The 16,139-nt window shown below is 45.0% G+C and overlaps 1 protein-coding gene across 1 annotated transcript in view; it reads right to left on the reverse strand.

Moving 5' to 3' along the window:
• The window catches only part of RAB27B (RAB27B, member RAS oncogene family), a 265,433-nt gene extending 263,973 nt beyond the window's left edge, over nucleotides 1–1,460 (reverse strand). The window contains exon 1 of the mRNA XM_077282509.1: nucleotides 1,222–1,460. The gene's annotated coding sequence lies outside the window, so the exon portion shown is untranslated. The remainder of the gene's footprint in view (nucleotides 1–1,221) is intronic.
• Nucleotides 1,461–16,139: the final 14,679 nt, after the last annotated feature.

Raw genomic sequence — 16,139 nt, forward strand, 5'->3', positions numbered from 1 at the left:
AAATGAGCTGTTAAGATCTATGGGCCGGACATAGATCTCCCCGAGAATCTTCCTCCAAAGCTTATTGTAAATGAAAGGGAGAGTTACCAGTGTGAGCCATGTAATGACTGAAGGTCTGCTCTTCTGATCTACATGTGTCACACTGGTAACTCTCCCTTTCATTTACAATAAATCTTCTACTTATACATCGGGGGGGGGGGCATAATCTCTAACTCTTGTGCTCTCCTATACAGAGGGTCACCCCCCAAAACTTGGAAGTAGACCGTTGCCATGATTGTAGTCTTAGCAGTTCTAACAATATGCTCCATATTTTGTCTCTTTCTTCTTCCATATGAAATCGATAGAGTAAAATTGGTGGAATTCCATGGGAGTCATTATTATATTGGATGGTGACTATGGCTGTGCAGGAAGCCCCACTCCATTGTTGCAGGCCACATATACTAATAGACATTGAGGCTGCCGTCTCGCTCCACCGTTCAGCGGTGACCAGAAAGCCATGGCCCTTACTGAAAAGTATCCTCGCACATTTCAGGACCAGACGCTTATGGACAGATCCGTTCTTTTTTTTGTTTCTTAACTGTGAAATATAAACCTAAAAAAAAGTCTCAAAGTAACAACACATCTCTGGACATAAGAGTCGACTCTTGAGTCGCTAGACGCTCCAGTATAACATCAGACAAACGCAGCTTTGATACATAGGAAGCAGAAAAATAGCGACATTTCCCACCATCGAGACTTCTTCTCTGACCGCGGGGGGGATCCACTGGACCCAACGTATAAATCACACCTGCCGGTTATATTACAGACGTTTATCATAAACCCAGAGACATTATAAACAATTCTATTCATGACAGGAGTATGGAGAAATCAGCACCAAAGTGGCCAGAAAAAGTCCTGCCAGTCCCAGCATTCAGAAAATACAACATGCAGATGTAGCAGGGCCCAAACCGCTCACTAAACTCCCATATATAATGATGAGGTGACAAACTCAGCTCTGCTGCACCTGCACAGCAGAGGTAACACAGCCACAATGCAGACAGACAATGCACAGAATCAGAAGTTGCAAAGTGCTGCAAGTTTCAGGCCTGCTGTAACCCCAGCCCCAGTGCTCAGCCCTCAGCCCCCAGCCCCAGCCCCCTCCAGCCTCAGGTCTCTGCTGTGCGGAGCTCTAGCACTGATACAAAGTATTCCACACATGACACAATGTACACACAGCTCTACCTCCGCCCTGGTGTGCTGCTGCTGCTGCTGCTGCTCCGGGGCTGTCAGCTCACGGCTCTGCTGCATCCATCTCTCCTGTGCAATCAGAGGGAAGGCAGGGGCTGCAGAGCAGGAATCCGGGGCACAGCGTGCAGGGCACACACCAGATCACTGGGATCCACTGCTCTCCCCAGATCCAGCTCCCTCCTGATCTCAGCCCAGTGACACACTGCTGCCTGCCTGCCTGCAGCTCCGGCTCTGCTGGGTCCTACACTCCTCCCCTCTCACTGACTGCTGCTGCTGAATCATACAGACCCCCAGCAACATCTGCAGCACTGACAGGATGGGGGATGATCGGCAGATGTGGCTGAGCCGCTGCAGGCAGTCCTCACCGCAACAGATGCAGCAAGGGGAGTTTGTCAGGTGCAGCAGATTTGGGTTTGTCAGGTGCAGCAGATTTGGGTTTGTCAGGTGCAGCAGAATTGGGTTTGTCAGGTGCAGCAGATTTGGGTTTGTCAGATGTAGCAGAATTGGGTTTGTCAGGTGCAGCAGAATTGGGTTTGTCAGGTGCAGCAGATTTGGGTTTGTCAGATGTAGCAGAATTGGGTTTGTCAGGTGCAGCAGAATTGGGTTTGTCAGGTGCAGCAGATTTGGGTTTGTCAGGTGCAGCAGAATTAGGTGTCAGGTGCAGCAGAATTGGGTTTGTCAGGTGCAGCAGAATTGGGTTTGTCAGGTGCAGCAGATTTGGGTTTGTCAGGTGCAGCAGAATTAGGTGTCAGGTGCAGCAGAATTGGGTTTGTTAGGTGCAGCAGAATTAGGTGTCAGGTGTAGCAGATTTGTGTTTGTCAGGTGCAGCAGAATTAGGTGTCAGGTGCAGCAGATTTGGGTTTGTCAGGTGCAGCAGATTTGGGTTTGTCAGATGTAGCAGAATTGGGTTTGTCAGGTGTAGCAGATTTGGGTTTGTGGGTGCAGTTGATTTGGGTTTGTCAGGTCTAGCACAATTGGATTTGTCAGGTAAAGCAGATTTGGGTTTGTCAGGTGTAGCAGATTTGGGTTTGTCAGCTGTAGCAGATTTGGGTTTGTCAGGTGCAGCAGATTTGGGTTTGTCAGGTGCAGCAGATTTGGGTTTGTCAGGTGTAGCAGAATTAGGTGTCAGGTGCAGCAGAATTGGGTTTGTGGGTGCAGTTGATTTGGGTTTGTCAGGTCTAGCACAATTGGATTTGTCAGGTAAAGCAGATTTGGGTTTGTCAGGTAAAGCAGATTTGGGTTTGTCAGGTGTAGCAGATTTGGGATTGTCAGGTGTAGCAGATTTGGATTTGTTAGATGTAGCAGATTTGGATTTGTTAGATGTAGCAGATTTGGATTTGTTAGATGTAGCAGTAATTGATTTTGTTAGATGTAGCAGAAATTAGTTTGTTGTTTGTCACAAATGCCGATGTTCTCCTGAATCCGGCGTTGTTTTTCTTGTTTTTCTGCGCCTCTCTGCTACTGAGATTTGGACCCTTCCCTGCATATAAATCTAGTCTTGTTGTGCAAGTGGGAGTGGTCATCTGCTCTATGTGGGTGTCTTCTGGAGGACCACGCCCAGTTGGATAAAAATAACAGATTCATACACAGAGAAGAGAGGCCATATCTCAGGAATGGAGAGGCACAGAGAGAAAAGAGAAATGTCACTGTATTCAGGAGAACAGCGGCATTTCCCGCACCCTGCACGTACCAAACTCAGGTCCTAAATCCTAGTTAAATGCAGGTACAATGTAATATGTTAAGAATACAAAAATGCAATCATTTTAGAAATCTCATAGTAATTTTTTTATTCACCACAGAACAGAAGGTGAACTCTGGATATTTTAGCATTTCATTTGAAAAAGAAAATAACTCATTTAGAAATTGATGGCAGCGACATCTAAAAAAAAAAAATGAGATGTTCAAAAAAAGACTGGAAAAGTAAGTGATGCTAATGAAAAACAGCTAGTGGGTCAATATTCAGCTAAGTCACTAGACTGTATAAAAATGCATGTTAGAAAGGTAGAGTCTCCCAGGAGCAAAGATGGCCGGGTGTCACCAATCTGTGAACAACTGCGTCTAAAAATTATGGAACAAGTTATGAAAAAATGCATGAAAAACAGGCGTGAGTCTGTCCTGTAAATCACCACAGGGGCTGAGGAATACTTCCAGAAATTATTGTCTGTGAGTACAGTTCGCCGTGCAATACACAAATGCAAGTGAAAGCTTAATCATGCAAAAGAAGAAATCAGTGGGGTAACTAGAGTCCGATGGGCCCTGGTGCAAGATTTGGACTGGGCCCATCCCATCCTGGTATATATATATATATATATATATATATATATATCTATCTACTATATAATTGTCTAAGGGACACTTCCGTCTTTCTGTCTCTCTGTCTTTCTGTCTGTCACGGAAATCCCAAGTCGCTGATTGGACGCGGCAAAACGGCCGCGACCAATCAGCGAAGGGCACAGTCCGGCGGCAAAATGGCCGCTCCTTACTCCCCGCAGTCAGTGCTCACAAAGGGTTAATGGCAGCTTTAACGGACCTCGTTATGCCGCACTCCGTTAATGTTGCTATTAACCCTGTGTGACCAACTTTTTACTATTGATGCTGCCAATGCAGCATCAATAGTAAAAAGTTCTAATGTTAAAAATAATTAAAAATAATTAAAAAAATAAAAAATCATTATATACTCACCCTCCGTTGGCCCCTCGCGAGATGATGACCTAGTGGTCTCGCAATGTACTCTTGGAACCGGAGCATCGGTAAACGCCTTGGCTGGATCCGGGGGGCCGACGTAGGGTGAGTATATGACTATTTTTTATTTTAATTCTTTTTTAAACAGGGATATGGTGCCCACATTGCTATATACTACGTGGGCTGTGTTATATACTGCGTGGGCTGTGTTATATACTACATCTCTGTGGTATATACTATGTGGGCTGTGCTATATACTACGTGGCTGTTGTATATATTACGTGGCTGGGCAATATACTACATTGCTGTGCTCTATACTACGTGGCCTGGGTTATATACTGCATGGGCAGTGTTATATACTACATCTGTGCTATATACTATGTGGGCTGTGCTATATACTACGTGGCTGTGGTATATATTACGTGGCTGGGCAATATACTACATTGCTGTGCTCTATACTACGTGGCCTGGGTTATATACTGCATGGGCTGTGTTATATACTACATCTCTGTGCTATATACTACGTGGCTGTGCTATATACTATGTGTCTGTGCTATATACTACGTGTCTGTGCTATATACTACATTGCTGTGCTCTATACTACGTGGCCTGGGTTATATACTGCATGGGCTGTGTTATATACTACATCTCTGTGTTATATACTGCATGGGCTGTGTTATATACTACGTCTCTGCTATATACTATGTGTCTGTGCTATATACTACGTGGCTGTGCAATATATTACGTGGCTGTGCTATATACTACGTGGCTGTGGTATATATTAAGTGGCTGGGCAATATACTACATCACTGTGCTATATACTACGTGGCCTGTGTTATATACTGCATGGGCAGTGTTATATACTACGTCTCTGTGCTATATACTATGTGGCTGTGCTATATACTACGTGGCTGTGCGATATATTACGTGGCTGTGCAATATATTATGTGGCTGGACAATATACTACGTGGCAATTTGAACCACGCTTCGCTAATTGGTCGCTGCCGTCCGTCCGAATCCTGTGTGTGAATTGCATTATTCTGAAAACTTCATAAATAAACTACATACAGATTCTAGAATAGTCGATGCGTTAGAATTGGGCCACCATCTAGTATATATATATAAAATATATACTAGATGGAGGCCGGATGCTATGGCATCGGGAGGGCGGTAATGTCACTATGAGGGAAGGCTTTGCAGTGTTGAGAATCTCCCCCCCCATGTGCTTACCCACCTATCCACTCTCTCTTTCCCCATGTGCTGACTTCTCCCGTATGTTCTCTCTTCTTTGACCTGTCTACCCCATGTGCTATCCCCCCTGTCTCTCTCCTTCCTGTGCTGTGTTCTCCCCTCAAAGACAATACTGACATTACAGCAGGAGATCGCAGAGGATACATTTTGTGAGGTGAAATATTTTTTAAAAACAGTCAGTGAGATATTTTACCTCACAAAATGAAATCCTCTGTGATCCCCTGCTGTAATGTCAGTATTGTCTTTTGCTTCCTCCCCTGCCCAGGAGATGTGATATGCTCCGTACACGGTCAGACACAATTTTTAAAATGAACTTTTGTTCGTGGGGAAACCCCTTTAATGTGACCGGCTTCCTCTGCCTGTAGACACGTCGCGCAGCTGCCGCCGGGATCAGCCGAATGATTCACTGCACCTGCACGGAATTCACACAGGCACAGTAAATCAGACCGCCACCATCTTTGTGCAGACAGATAGCGGTGGTCACATTAAAACTGCGCATGCGCTCCTCCTGTACAAAGATGGCAGCAGTCAGTGAATCATTCGGCTGATCCCGGTGGCGGCATGTTCGCGATGGTGTTCTGCTGGTGGTACCGCGCAATAGGTTCGTAACAGCAGCAGTTTCCATATTGAGACACCCATCACTTGGGTGTCCCAATATGGCGGTCTGTGAACTTCCTCCACTTGGAATTCTGGGATACGGTGACATCTGGACAGAACAGGAAATGAAAACATTACAAGGCAATTATATAAATAGATATATATATATATATACATACACAGTAAAGGAAATTATTATATATATATATATTTTTTAAAAAAGGAACACATACACAGCACACTGTAACTCCAAGTCAATCACACTTCTTTGAAATCAGCCTGTCCAGTTATGAAGCCACACTGATTGTGAATCAATTTCTCTTGCTGCTGTGTAAATGGAACAGACAACAGGTAAAATGTCCCCCGTTCTGTTCTTTAATGCATAGGGTCTGTGCGCCGCAATAAACTTCAACTGGATGTGCGTCGTCTGATGCACATGCAGTTGAGGTTTCAGCTAGTGGCAATGGGCCCTCACCCAATGCACCTTATGACCTCTGTGACCATGGTCTTTACAAACCAGAATCACTGCCGTCTTCACTGGGTGGCTGTGGACTCGAGGAGAGGGAGTATCCAGCTTGTTATCGATTAGAGGAACTGCAGCGCCCCAGAGTCCTGGTTGTTATAGTATTGTCGCTCTTCCACTAGGGGGAGTGATGTTATGTCTGATGGTACTAAAGGAGTTCACCTGACCAGGTATCACAGTCACACACTACACTTCACACTCCGGCCACCAGGAGGAGCAAAATGTTCTATCTATTAGGCCACTCCTCATACTCGGGTAAAACTGGGGGTTGGATAGGAAGTTAGTCAGAAAGCTACCTGGGTTCGACCCAGATAAGACCTGTCAGGCAGACAGGGAGAGAAGGAGGAACATCTGAGCTGCAGACAGAGGTCCCTGTCAGGGGTGGGATCCTGGCAGAGACAGAGACAGAGCGAGAGATAGAACGTTACGGAGCTGCGCCTGCACCTCATTGCGGCAGCATCCTAAGAAAGGACAAGAAGCAAAGTATATTGTGGAGAAGTGAGAAACGAGATCACAGCACAAGGAGATAATACCAGGAGGAGTCCTGCCTTAAGATCGGCAACATCCTTCTGAGGCACGTAGCCGGTGGCCGGAACACTGAGGGAGTAATAGGCTCTACGCATTACTTCAAACTACGGCAGGACAGTTAATTCCAAGTTGGCTGCCCAACCTTTAACCTAATGAAGACAACGGAGGCAAATTGTGGGAGAGGGGCATCTCTAGGGTCCCTATAAAATAGCTCCAGGCCTACCCCATCATACGGGTCGTCCTATCCATACCATCTGGGGGACGAAGAGAGAGAATATCAGAAACATACAGGAGGACTATCTCGTGGTGCTCAGCAGGGAAGTACTACAACACACAGGCGCTAGTAGGAAGGCTACTGATTTCCACCTGCAAAGGGAACTCAGGATGTGCCTTCGGACCGGCCGGATTCAGCCAGCCCTGTTAGCAGTGCTCTGGATTGTGGACGCTGAAGTCTACAGTAAAAGGTAAAGAGACTGCAGCCCTGTGTCCTCGTCATTTACTGCGACCTACACCATCATCATCTGCCTTACTGGGAAGACCTGGGGACATACTTCACCTGTGGGAAGGTATTCCATCTAGCTGCCATAACATCACCCCAGCGGACCCCTAAGCAGCGTCGGTCACCCTGACCGAACACCACAGGTGGCGTCATGAACACTTGACAAACTACATCCTTTAATTGGGCGCCCCTTAGCAGGGCCACGGACCGGGTCGGGCCACCGTGACATCCCCAGAACCGAGACAGAGGGACCTGGTACCGAGTACCCCACTGCCCTGCACCTGGGGGCGATCCAGGACTATCCAACTTGTTATCGAGGAGAGGGACCATCCAGCTTGTTATTGAGGAGAGGAGCTATCCAGCTTGTTATTGAGGAGATGGACCATCCAGCTTGTTATCGAGGAGAAGAACCATCCAGCTTGGTATTGAGGAGAGACCATCCAGCTTGTCATCAAGGAGAGGGTCCATCCAGCTTGTTATCGAGGGGAGGGACCATCCAGCTTGTGATCAGTGCACACTTCTGCATCTCTGAAGTTTGGGGGGCATTATTGCCCCAGTCAGCGCACACATGACAGGCACCATCAATCCTGAGCGTTATATAGAGAAGATAGAGCAATATCTGCTCCATCCAGACGACATCTATTTCAGGGAAGGTCTGAAGACAATGGCAAACTACATACTCTGTCCATCACAGCAGCATGACTCCGCAGAAGAAGAGGTAGGTTGATGAATCGGCCGCCTGCAGTCCAGACCTTCCACCAATTGAAAATATCCAGTAAAGGAGACAGTGGACTGCGAAGCAGTGAGAATCCGACATCAGGCAAGAAGGGGACAACGTTTCTGTCCAGCAGTTGTCTCCTCACCTCCCAGGTGTTTACAACCTGTTGTAAAAAGAACAGGAGATGCTACACAATGGCGGACACGGCTCTGGCACAACTTTTTTTTAGATGTGTCGCTGCCATCAATTTCTGAGTACATTTTTTTAAATATGAAATGGATAAATGTCCAACGTTCACCTTTAGATCTGTGAGAATAAAATATGGCTATAAGATTTCCAAATCATTACAACCTGCTATTCTTTGTATTTTATACAGCAGCCTAACTTTTTTTTTCTGGAATTGGGGTTGGAATATCGTCCATTGTTCATCCAGAAAAAAAAGGACAATTTTTCATCCATGTTGTTATCAGTATGGTGTCCCGTATGTCCATTTTTGCATCTGTGTCATCTGTTTTATATATTAAAAATGTGAAAAATTATAAAAAGGTCAAATACAGTTTTCTCTGTTAGTAATTTCAATGGATCCAATAAAACTTATTGCCATATCTATGGTGTGTATATGGCATCCATTTTTTGTTATACACCCTTTGAGTTTAATCTTTGTTCTCAGTTTGTTGATTGAGACCACATAGAATGTGAATTGATAAATGGGTTTACTTGGGGTTGGAGCTGTGTGGCCATCATTGTTGCGTCGTCTGTGAGGTGGTGTGATCGTCCAGAGCCGTGGGGTTTTGCCTGGCACCATGGGTGCTGTTGCGCACCTGTGTCATTCTCCACCCACTGTACTACAGCTAATAGAGCAGGGATTCATTAAGAGGTTCACCGTGATGCGGCGGTGGGCTTACACAATTTGATCAAAATGTTAACTAAAGACCTAATGTTCAGTTTTGAAAATTCTGCTTAGCAGTATAACATCTGGATATGCGATCCATGCCGTGTTTCTACAGTTAGGATTTATGGTGCTAGTCTTATAAAAAAAAAGACCACTGACTTGCATTGGTCAGGGAGTCGTTTATATGCTATTTATTTTGGTGACCATCTTTTCTCTGTCCCTCTAACATGCTTTTACAGTCATGGCCGAAAGTGTTGGCACAGTCGAAATTGTTCCAGGAAAAAAAAAAGAGAAAAAAAGGCAAGTAAGACATAATTTCACACAAAACCCCAAAAGTGGGTCGAACAAAATTGTTGCCACTAGTGATGAGCGAGTGTACTCGTTGCTCGGGTTTTCCTGAGCACGCTCAGGTGACCTCCGAGTATTTGTGACTGCTCGGAGATTTAGTTTTCATCACGGCAGCTGAATGATTTACAGCTACTAGACCGCTTGATTACATGTGGGGATTCCCTAGCAACCAGGCAACCCCTACATGTACTCACACTGGCTAGCAACCGTAAATCATCCAGCTGCCGCAAGGAAAACTAAATCTCCGAGCAGTCATAAATATTAGGAGACCACCCAGCGTGCTCAGGAAAACCTGAGCAACGAGTATACTCGCTCATCACTAGTTGCCCCCTTTCCAAAATTGTGGGTAAACAACTTTGTTTCAAGCATGTGATGCTCATTCCAGCTCACCTGTGGCAAGTAATAGGTGAGGGCAATATGAAAATCATACCTGAATCCAGATAAAAAGGAGAGAAGTTGTCTTCTCATTGTGTCTTTGCATTGTGTGTCTGTGTGTGCCACACTAAGCATGGAGAACAGAAAGAGAATTGAACAGTCGGAGGACTTGATAACCAAAATTATTGAAAAATGTCAACAATCTCAGGGTTACAAGTCCATTTCCAGAGATCTTGATGTTCCTTTGCCAATGGTGTGCAACCTAATCAAGAAGTTTACAACCCCATGGCAGTGGATGTGGACAGCAGAGAAAAATTGATGAAAGGTTGCAAAGCAGGATAGTCCGGATGGTGAATAAGTAGCCCCAATCAAGTTCCAAATAAATTCAAGCTGTCCTGCAGACTCAGGGTGCATCAGTCAACATTTGAATGAAATGAAACGTTATGGCAGGAGACCCAGGAGGACCCCACTGCTGACACAGAGACATATAAAAGCTAGAATGCAGCTTGCCACAATGTATGTGAGTAAGCTAAAATCCTTCTAGGAAAGTGTCTTGTGGACAGATGAGACCAAGATAGAGCTTTTTGGTAAAGCACATCATTCTACTGTTTATTGAAAATGGAATGATGCCTACAAAGAAAAGAACACAGTACCTACAGTCAAATATGGTGGAAGTTCTTAGATGTTTTGGGGTTGTTTTGCTACCTCTAGCACTTGGTGCCTTGACTGTGTGCAAGGCATCATGAAATCTGAAGATTACCAAAAGATTTTGGGTGGCAATGTAGTGCCTAGCGTCAGAGAGCTGGGCTTACGTCCTAGGTCATAGATCTTCCAGCAGGACAATGACCCCAAACTTACTTCAAGAAGAAATGGATGGAAACAAAATGCTGGAAAGTTCAAGAGTCAAGATCTAAATCCCATTGATCGCTTTTGTCGATCGAACGATTTTGTCCTGTCCATTTTTGGAGGTTTGTGTGAAATTATGTCCAATTTGCCTTTTTTTTCTCTGTTTTTCTGTCATGTTCCAATACACACAAAGGAAATAATCATGTGTATAACAATACATGGGGAATTGCAATAATTTTCTGGGAGAAATATTTCATTTTCTGGAACAATTTCAACCATGCCAACACTTTCGCTCATCACTGTACACACATATAATACATGCACAGTCATCTTAATGAGCTCTAATGCAATCCAATCATAAAGTGTTGGCACTGCTATAACGAAGCAAGATATCTAAAGTTAGCAAGTAGACTCTGCTCATATTGACGTGGTGGTGCCTATTTTGAGCAGTTACAGACCAGCTTCACTTTATGGACTTCACTTGACATCCAAATTAATCTTAAAATAATTATTGACTTATAACCGCAAAATACAACAGAGGTTACATATAAAGTAGTGACAGCATTACCAGACATGGCCACTAGTGGGAGCACATCAGAAGCCTATTGATGAGGTCAGCAGAGCAGAGCTGCTTGTATACACAATGTATGAAGAATGACCGCCCTCTAGTGGCCATGTCTGATAATTCTGCCAGAACTGTAATTGCGGCTACTGAGGTCTGAGGCCTGAAACTTAGGACAGGTTGAGCATAAAAAGGGCTAGTTCTGTATTTTGTTGTCATATATTTATTGTGATATAGGTGGAGGCTAGGTGATTTGACAACATAGTGTGCATTGAAAGGAAGCTGCCATCAGAATAAGAACTATTGCTTAAATCAGGTTTTTGTGTTACATGTATTTTATTTATTTTTTCATATAATCATCTTTATTAAAAACAGAATTAGCAAGCTCATTATAGAAAAAAAGACAGAAGGAGTCAGTCTGATTCCTAAACACTTTACAGTAACTTCAATAAAGGAAACATTTTACTGGACTCCACTGCCAGTATACGGCGCTTGTAATCGTCACTTTTAATGGACAAGCCGTGAGGCAGGGAAATCAAGAGGCCCAGGGTCAAACACCAAGAGAGTTTGTCATAAACACAGGGACAAGACAAAAGGAGTAAAATGGTTGCAGTTCTAGGTTAGAATTCTGGGGAGGTAGCGGATCAAGACAAAGGGGCTAGGCAAATGGATGGTCAAAAATCTAATACAACCACCAAAAAAGTGAATCATCTATATCCTAATGCGTCCTATAAAATTCACCTTATTGACATAATCAATACCTAATATAAAGCATATATAATACCTCTGGACAGGTCGATAAAACACCCCTTGTAGATAATTCAATATAATATACTATAAAGATAGGTGTTCATTGAAAAGATCCACATCTCTATCTAGAGTGTAGTTCATCCCCTCAACAAATAAATCTATCCCAGCAAACGTGTCAAGCTCTTTTGTAACTTCCCTGTCCACATTGTGCCTTCAATATGGTAAATAGGAATGCCCCAGTTCCTCAACGCATTTCTGCCCCAGTACCTCGACGCGTTTCTGCCCCAGTACCTCGACGCGTTTCTGCCCCAGTACCTCGACGCGTTTCACCTTTAAGAATGCAGCTTCATCAGGAGGCTTGATTAATATATGAGTACTCTAAGGAATAGATGTCCCTCTCATGAGTTGCATGCAAAATCTTTCACTCCAACGAACTTTCCCCGGAACTTCGAACATTGCAGCGGACAAAGAACTCCGTGTTCGGTGTATGTCGTTGTCCGCAACGATGCTCTTAAGTTGACATCACGGCAGCCAATCCGTGAGCTCGGTGTCTCTATGCGGCTCGTGCCGTCTACATGGACAGAGCTGCGGGAACTCAGTTGTCTGCAGCGGTATCGACGTGACGTCATCGCTGTAGCCAACAAAAGTCTCCGCCAGCAGGAATCGAGAATCAGCGCTGGACCCAGGCAGGGTAAGTAAGCGCTAAGGGAAACTTACACGAAAAAGTTTTCTGAACGGGGATGACCCATTTTAAGAGAAATGAAGGCAAGAAAAAAAATGTTTCCTCTGTTTTACCTACAGACGACATCTGGTCCTAATCCTGTAAACTAGGAGATCAATGAGTTTCTGGGCGTCATGAAGTCCAAAGGAAAATTATTCTGATCGACTGAGGGACTTGTGAATCATCGATAATTACTCATCCGATAATTGAATCATAGGTCAAAGAAGATGAGGCATGGGTGCAGAAATGGGGGGATGGAATTGTGGTAACAAGATGCCGCTTCCCCTGCAGAGGTAACCATTTTCCTTCTTTCCGTCAGCCACTATTCTCCAAAAACGTAACCATGGGCTTCACACTTGCACCGGATTCCAGTCTCTTGACTTCAACCAATGTCAAAACACCCAGAGCTTTATAGAGATCCTTCCCGAAGGTGAGCAATATGGTTCTTTTGGTTTCTTACGTCTGCAAAGTCGCTGATTGGTCGCGGCAGCCATGACAGGCAGCTGGCGAGACCAATCAGCGATGCGGGATTTCCGTGACGGAAGTTGCCGACATAAAGACTGAAGTACCCCTTAGACAATTATATACACTCACCGGCCACTTTATTAGGTACACCATGCTAGTAACGGGTTGGACCCCCTTTTGCCTTCAGAACTGCCTCAATTCTTCGTGGCATAGATTCAACAAGGTGCTGGAAGCATTCCTCAGAGATTTTGGTCCATATTGACATGATGGCATCACACAGTTGCCGCAGATTTGTCGGCTGCACATCCCAAAGATGCTCCATACAAGGCAGGATGGATCCATGCTTTCATGTTGTTTACGCCAAATTCTGACCCTACCATCCGAATGTCGCAGCAGAAATCGAGACTCATCAGACCAAGCAACGTTTTTCCAATCTTCTACTGTCCAATTTCGATGAGCTTGTACAAATTGTAGCCTCAGTTTCCTGTTCTTAGCTGAAAGGAGTGGTACCCGGTGTGGTCTTCTGCTGCTGTAGCCCATCTGCCTCAAAGTTCGACGCACTGTGCGTTCAGAGATGCTCTTAGGCCTACCTTGGTTGTAACGGGTGGCGATTTGAGTCACTGTTGCCTTTCTATCAGCTCGAACCAGTCTGCCCATTCTCCTCTGACCTCTGGCATCAACAAGGCATTTCCGCCCACAGAACTGCCGCTCACTGGATTTTTTTTCTTTTTCGGACCATTCTCTGTAAACCCTAGAGATGGTTGTGCGTGAAAATCCCAGTAGATCAGCAGTTTCTGAAATACTCAGACCAGCCCTTCTGGCACCAACAACCATGCCACGTTCAAAGGCACTCAAATCACCTTTCTTCCCCATACTGATGCTCGGTTTGAACTGCAGGAGATTGTCTTGACCATGTCTACATGCCTAAATGCACTGAGTTGCCGCCATGTGATTGGCTGATTAGAAATTAAGTGTTAACAAGAAGTTGGACAGGTGTACCTAATAAAGTGGCCAGTGAGTGTATATAGATGAGCTTTTACATAGAGAGAACTGCTGTATGTAAAAATCGCATTGCATACGGATTACATACGGATGTCACACTGTTACTAGATGCGAGGAAATCGCATCCTCGCATTGCAGACGGATTGCATACGGATCACTGTTCAGGGAGCATTTGTGCAATTCTCAGCAGTCAAAATCGGAAAGATGTTTTTTATACGTGAAGTGTGACTCCAGCCTAAGTGGGAGAACTTGCATAATTGGTCGCTGACTAAATACATTTTTTCCCCACTGTATGTTTATATTTGATTTTTTTTAATTATTGTTTTATTTTCAATGGGACGAAAGGGGGGTGATTTGAGCTTTTATATATTTTTTATTTTTTAAAAAATGTGGTTTTTTTTTTCATTTTTGGCATCCTTCTCTATGGGAGACTAGAAGATGCCATAACCTGATCGGCTCTGCTACATACAGGCCATGATCAGATCACCAGTATATAGCAGAATTGCTCACTCGCTATGAGCGCCGACCACCGAGTGGAGCTCATAGCATTCCGGCATTGACAACCATAGAGGTCTGCTGGAGACCTCTGGTTGTCATGCCGACCCATCGGTGACCTGCGATCATGTGATGGGGTCACAATGGGCTGGATTTCCGGCTCTTGCAGGAAACGCGCATTAAATGCCGCTGTCAAAGTATGACAGTGGCATTTATCTAGTTAACAGCCACGAGTGGATCGTGATTCCACCCGCAGCTGTTAGAGGCACATGTCAGCTGTTCAAAACAGCTGACATGTGCCAGAAAGATGTGGGAGCGCCAGAGCCCACATCAAAGGGGGGGGAGTCCGACATCGGATTATTATTATTCCCAATGTTGGAAAGGGGTTATTGACACCATTCACTGTACCCCATAATGTGCTGGAAAATGGGGAAAAAACCAAGTGAGGTGAAAGAAACATAATTCTGCCGGTGGTTTCTCTTTTACCCTTTTCTCTTTTTCATCACATATCTACTATATAATTGTCTAAGGGTCACTTCCGTCTGTCTATCTGTCACGGATATTCATTGGTCGCGGCCTATGTCTCTCATGGAATCCAAGTCGCTGATTGGTCGTGGCAAAACAGCCACGACCAATCAGCGACGGCCACAGTCCGGTGGAAAAATGGCCACTCCTTCCTCCCCGCAGTCAGCGCCCGCTCCGTACTCCCCTCCAGTCAGCGCTCACACAGGGTTAATGGCAGCGTTAACGGACCGCGTTATGCCACGGTGTAATGCACTCAGTTAACACTGCTATTAACCCTGTGTGACCAACTTTTTACTATTGATGCTGCCTATGCAGCATGAATAGTAAAACGATCTAATGTTAAAAATAATGAAAAAAATAATAAATCGTTATATACTCACCGTCCGTCGGCCCCCGGATCGACAACAGGCCTTTCCCACTTCTCGCGACGCTCCGGTATCCGGTCCATGCCGTCATCTCGCGAGACCGCAATGCACTCTTGGGACTGGAGCGCACGAGCAGCGTCGGTAACCGCTTCACTTGGATCCAGAAGGTGAGTATATAACTACTTTTTATTTTACTTATTTTTTTTAACAGGGATATGATGCCCACATTGCTATATACTACGTAGCTGGGCAATATACTACATGGGCTGTGCAATATACTATGTGGGCTGCGCAATATACTACGTGGGCTGCGCAATATACTACGTACGTGGGCTGCACAATATACTACGTGGGCTGCGCAATATACTACGTACGTGGGCTGGGCAATATACTACGTGGGCTGGGCAATATACTACGTGGCTGGGCAATATACTACGTGGGCTGCGCAATATACTACGTGGGCTGCGCAATATAAAACGTGGGCTGCGCAATATACTACGTGGGCTGCGCAATATACTACGTACGTGGGCTGGGCAATATACTACGTGGGCTGGGCAATATACTACGTGGGCTGGGCAATATACTACGTGGGCTGGGCAATATACTACGTGGCTGGGCAATATACTACGTGGGCTGCGCAATATACTACGTGGCTGTGCTATATACTACGTCGCTGGGCAATATACTACGTGGCTAGGCAATATACTACGTGGCTGGGCAATATACTACGTGGCTGGGCAATATACTACGTGGGCTGCGCAATATACT

Source organism: Ranitomeya variabilis, chromosome 1 (genome assembly GCF_051348905.1).
Source record: "Ranitomeya variabilis isolate aRanVar5 chromosome 1, aRanVar5.hap1, whole genome shotgun sequence".
NCBI classification, from domain to species: Eukaryota; Metazoa; Chordata; class Amphibia; order Anura; family Dendrobatidae; genus Ranitomeya; species Ranitomeya variabilis.